General features: G+C 36.2%; 1 protein-coding gene across 37 annotated transcripts in view; it reads left to right on the forward strand.

Annotated features, from left to right (window-relative positions):
* Positions 1-6000, forward strand: part of RBFOX1 (RNA binding fox-1 homolog 1) — a 2636561-nt gene that overhangs the window by 2324035 nt on the left and 306526 nt on the right. The window lies entirely within an intron of this gene.

A 6000-nucleotide genomic window follows, 5' to 3' on the forward strand; every position in this document is an offset into this window, starting at 1 on the left:
ATAGGAAACATGTCTGAGGATTCACATAAACACTGGAATTATGGGGCAGTTCTTGTGCATGAAAACAAAATGAAAACAAAATGTAGCAATAAATACCAAATATGACATTTCTCAATTTTACTCCAAGATCCTCATCTGCAACTGATCTCCATGGAGGGGAGTAGGGTGATGGTCTAAGGTAGCTTTAAGCCACACATGAGATACACTGCTTCCTCGTGCAGCTAGGGGTTGGTTTGGCCAGCAACATAAGGCTGCTCTAAGTTATGACATCCTGCAATGGCCTGCAAGAGGCTGTTGTGGCAGCTAGAGACATCACTACAGTGTAGTGCGCTCTGGCCACATCCCCAGCATGGCTTGAGAACTGAGATGGGGTGTTATAGAGATGCCTGACTTTTCACCCTCAGAGATTCTCTTAAGACAGCTTTAAGGCTGCTTTGTGCTTCCAGAGTGACAGAGGCAGCCTCATTGGGGCTGAAATGCTGAGCCACGACTTTTATTGGCGTATAAAAATCCTGAAACCAAACCATATATCAGTGATAACAAATGTTGGAGAGATACTACAAAAATATTGACTTCATATACTAGGAGATTGTATTTCTCCATATTATTTTTTCTTGTGCAGTTTTTATGTATCACATGGCAGTGGGTCCAGACAAGTACATGAATGAGTTTTAGAAGTCTCAGTGTGTGTCATCAAGGAAGTATCTCTTTATAGACTGAGGAATTAAAGCAAGATTATAAATATATAAAAAATAAATAACAATCCTTGGCTAGATAGAATGGTATAAAATAGACTATACCTTGCATTGTACTCCCGCTGTCTGTACAATCTTAGTCCTGTTAGTTTTAACAGGAAACTCTCTGATCATCCTTCTATACGTATTTCAGTAAATATATTCTTAAATAGAAAGACATGAGTATATCCACCTATTGATCCATAAACAAAATTCCCATAGAGTTAGTTACCCATGCAAAATAGCAGTATGTGGCATAGTTCTATATGTTGTGTAACCATTAGAATGAAAGCTTATCTAAGAAATTTAGAAATGATTTCACTATGCATTTAATTAGAAACTAAATTAATCTGTTGTGTAAATCTAGTAAAATATAAAGAAAAGTAAAGCCAATTTTTTTTATATATATATTGGAGATATACCAATCTCCTAGAACTGGAAGGGACCTTGAAAGGTCATCGAGTCCAGCCCCCTGCCTTCACTAAAAGAACAGGGATTTTTGTTTTGTTTTGAACTGTACTATACACACTAAATCTGTATATTAGAAATAACACAAATTTATATTATGGAATCACCATTTAACTGGCCAAAATATAAGTGTGCCATGTAATGCCCATGATCTGTGCATGTAGTTTCCACTGATATCAAAGGAACATCAGTGATTCCTGGCATTTGTTTGCAGGGTCACAGGATTTGGTTGTCTTGGGGTGATTATGGGTTTGGGGTATTTTTGGTCAAATAACACTTAAAATATAGTTAAAGGACAAGAAAAAGTAAGATGTTTAGAGTTTTATGTTTTTACTATATTCAGACTTCACCAGACTGAACCTGTGTCTACTAAAGTTTGTTGAATTTTTGCCGCTCTATTTTCTTTCTCTTATTAAACCTCCGCTCTGAAACAGTTTCTCGTATTTGGTATTCCATGGAGCTGTAATATTTGTCCAGCAATGAGCTGCATTCAGCAGTTTGTTAACCAAAATGGGAAGTGACAGACTCACTAAAAGAAAATCTCCGTGCCAAAGAAACAGATATTACTTCTTTCTCACAGATTACTATATGCCTGGACACTGAAGACTGTGAGCTTGCAGGCACACTAAAGTTTCATATTGATCCATGTCAGACTAATGTGATCAGAATGGAGACTTTCATATCATGTTGTTCCACTCTTGTATTTAATAGAAGTGGTCAAGCACCCAGAACATTTTTTTTTCTGTAGGGAGATTGAAAGAGGAAGACATTAAAACGAATAGAATAGTATAGATTTGTTGGATCTCATGGTGTTCTGCTCACATTGACTTTTTCTAAGATATGTCTGAAGAGTATCACCAAAAGATCACAGCCACATGTTTTTTTCCTGTGACTTTTGTTCTTCTGTTTATACTACTGTATTTTCAGAGTAGTGTAACTATTGAAGATAGCATGTGACTGTTAGTAAGTAAAGATACTTTTTAAAATTCTGACTGTGTGGCAAACACATGAAAACCTTTTTTTTTTTTAAATGAGAGAGTAAGAATGAGAAGTGGAACTATGTCTGTGATTTAAACCACAAAGAACAGTGGACAAGACAGACCCTGGCACAAGGAAGTATAAATGATACCTCCACCTTGCAGTGTGCCAAAGTAGGCACTCAGCCAAACAGAATATTGCCACTACATTGCAGGCTAGGTTTCTGCCAGGCAGGAATAGCATAAATTCAGCTATGGCATCTGTAGGAGCCTCATCAACAGAGGCTGCTGAGAGAATTCATTGAATCAGTACATCTCTTGGCCATGCTGCCTTCTGTGAACAGCATCGTGCAGTTTTTTGACTACTTTGTTGCCCAACCAACCCATAGTGGAGGAGGGTTTGTGCAGACAAGAAACTGCAGCCTCAGACAACCTCTTCCCCTTCACAAGTTTCACTGGTAGACATTCTGTTCCTGGGGCCTCCTCTGTTAGTGTCTTTGGCAGGTGAAGCTGGTGCAAACTCTTGAAAATATGGTATGTCTTCATTCAGCCAAAAGCAACAGCTGCTGCTGCTGCAGCTGCAGTTTTTTGACCACTGATCTGGTGTTCAGTGCTTTAAAGAACATAGTGCATAAAAGATCCTCACCCTTACTAGGGTGCAATCTAAAGACCATACCCGCCCAGTGCATTTAGAAATGTACCTACAGAGAAGCACATCTGAATGGGAATAATTCATGTAGAAGTCAGTCATGTAGTGGGGAAGGGCGGGGGCGTGAGAACAACAACAAAAGTAGTAAATCATCATGTTGCATAGCCAAGGAAAGTGCCTAGTACCAGAGAAAAGTGTCTTTATCTGTAGCAGATCTGAGACAGACAAGTCCTAATGGAAGCAAGCACAATGAGTGCCAAGACATACATGATTTGTGAAATAAACTTTATGCCAGAAATGTCTTTTGACATATGTATGAAGATAAGAGATACAGGTAAAATTCATATTTATTCAAAATAAGTAATGTTACATATTTAAAGTAGATATGTATTTAATGTGTACTTGTATTTTATAAAATATATGGATAAAATGTGATTAATATTCATCCAGCTTAGTGGTTTCTGTAGTATTCATCACCACAGGATACAAGCACTTCACATGTAAATTAAGACCTGCAAGTTGGAGTAGCAAATGCAACTTCTCCTATCATTTACGTGGAATACTGGGGCCCGTGGATCACATAAATGAAGATTCCAAAGCCTCTCATTTTGCCCTTTCCAGCTTTCCACATCAGCCTATGCTGATTTCATAAATGTTCACTCCACCCCCTGTGTGGGTCTTATGTGATGTTGAGAGTTTAGACCTCTGAACCGTGGATGAATTTTGCCCTAATGTTTTTAAGGCACTTTTAGGGCACTTTTAGATCCTTGAAAGGGAGATGCTATAGAATTACAAAATATTGTTAAAGTATTGTAAAGTGAAATATTACAGGGAGATTTTCAAATCACAAATAAGAGTTAGCTATCCAATTCTTATTGAAATTCAAGGTAACTATTGGTATTTTTTAGTACAATTATTATATGTTGGTCTTGTGGAATAACTACACTAACTTGTTCAATGCAACATCCTTTGTATATTACTTCTGTAGTTATTTCAATAGTAATTGTGACAACTTGTTTTTTGGTGTGTTCCATGGCACAGAATTAAGACTAGGATAAGATTTCACTGCTGTGGTGCACTTCAGTGCTATTGAATTTCCTGTTTTATTTATTATAGTGAGGTGGAGTTGCCTTGTCTAATAATTCTATATCAAAGTTACCTGTTTATGTCTGCTGGTAATCCAGCATTATATAGTAACCTAACCGAAGCCTGTGGCCACAATGTGCTAGATCAGTTTCATTTCAACCACAAAATGGAAAATTTTCAGTAATACATCTTAGATCTGACAACATAATTGATTTTTTAATGATGCACTCCCTGGCTGATGTTATCCTAATTTTGTTATTGAGATTCATGCTAGATATTGTCTGTATATATTTCATAAAAAAGAGACTAAAAGCATCCATTTTGTGTATATATGTGTATATGTAAGTGTGTGTGTGTATGTGTATACAAATTGAAAAAAGACTAGCAGTGTTGCAAAGTGGTATAACATACAGGGGCTGATTGGCCACTTATCACACAGTGTCATCACATCATTTGAAAGATATTAGTTTTATTTTTGTTTGCAATTATAGCCCAGGAAAGGGAAAAAAAGGTTGCATATTGCGTTGTTGTTGTTGTTATTATATTATTTATTTTAAGTAACACCAACAAAGATGGTGTGCTTTGTCTAAAGTGCATTTATTAGTCTCTCTGTCATATTTATATTAAAGATATAACAGGATCCTACTGCACCATGAATTGTCTTTTATTACCCTCATCTTTGCCTGCAGAGGTCATCACCTTGCATGTGAATTGAATTTGGAACAGCCAGTATTTGCTTTAGGAGCAGAATTTTATTCTGAATTAAGAGGCAGCCCTGTTTGTAAATGTTAATATAACATATTCCTGAGCTCTCTTTTCACTCCTATATAAAGTTAATTCAGCACCTTTGTGTGCACAGATTGTATTCTGCCTTGTCAGAGTTGCAGTTGCTTTTGTTTTGTCTCACATTTGAATAATACATTTGATTACCATGGCAAATGTTGCACTGTATGCATGCCTGACTGTAGTGCCTAATTAACTGATGATAACAAGGCAGGATTGCCCTCTTCCCTTTCACAAGCAATCATATACATGACAGTTCTTTTATCTTTCTTCAAAATTGACTTGCTCTCCTGACCCTTAAGCAGCTCCTGTTTTGTGTGTTTACCTCTGATGTCTTTGCAAGACTGTTAATTTTCTGTGGCATATCCTATCTGGTTGTAATTAACACATCGAACAGTGAAGAAATAGTTCTGCTTGCAGATGCCTAATGGAGGAATGCTTTCTTCCAGTAATTATACAGCTTCATTTTAGTGATTTGCATTGACCTACAAGGATTTTTCCCCTCAGAACATCTACATTGGTACAGCCCTTGTGGGGTAGAGTAAAGCAAATTAATAATTGGGTACATTTTGATATAATTTACCAATATTCCTAAAGAAATGTTTCAAACAATAAATTATAAATTTGGTAGGCGTACATATTTAGCAAAGTTAGGTTGGATGCAAATGGGGATGTCTGCCTCTGCATATATTTAATCCTGAAGTTGAAGGCCCATTCTAATCATTACAATGCACAAGAAACACATGACCTATTTTAAGAGAGTATTAAAATCACATGTATATAAATACATATTTTTCAGCATTATATTTTAAGAATACTGAACTTGCCTCTCATAAAAATGAGACTAGGATTTCTGTTTATCATTTTATACTTAGGTTTAGATTTAAGCCATAATGAATGCCAGTTCAAAGGGACGAAGGTATAAGAGGAAGGTTGGTAGTTACAGCAATAAAAACAGGGGCAAAAAGAGCAGCTTTTATGAAGGACTCAGGCTGGAATAATAATGATAGAATTGTCTAAATCTATATATCTCTTGTCAGCATCACGTCTGATGTTTGAATCAGTCAGGCCTTTTCTGCAAGAGCTTTCCTCAGGAATATTGAATTATTTATTATTTGTATCTTTTTTCCTTCTCTTTCTGATGATTTTTTTCTGACTTAGTAAAATTTGTTTTTTATGCTGCCAGGTTCAATGTTGTCTGCTCTTTGATAAATAGCAGTAATTGGGTGTATAGCAGAAGTCGTGTAAAAATGTATGACTTCAATTACATCTAGAACAATTTTTTTCTTTATATTGATCTTTT

Source organism: Mauremys reevesii, linkage group 10 (genome assembly GCF_016161935.1).
Source record: "Mauremys reevesii isolate NIE-2019 linkage group 10, ASM1616193v1, whole genome shotgun sequence".
Lineage (NCBI taxonomy): Eukaryota > Metazoa > Chordata > Testudines > Geoemydidae > Mauremys > Mauremys reevesii.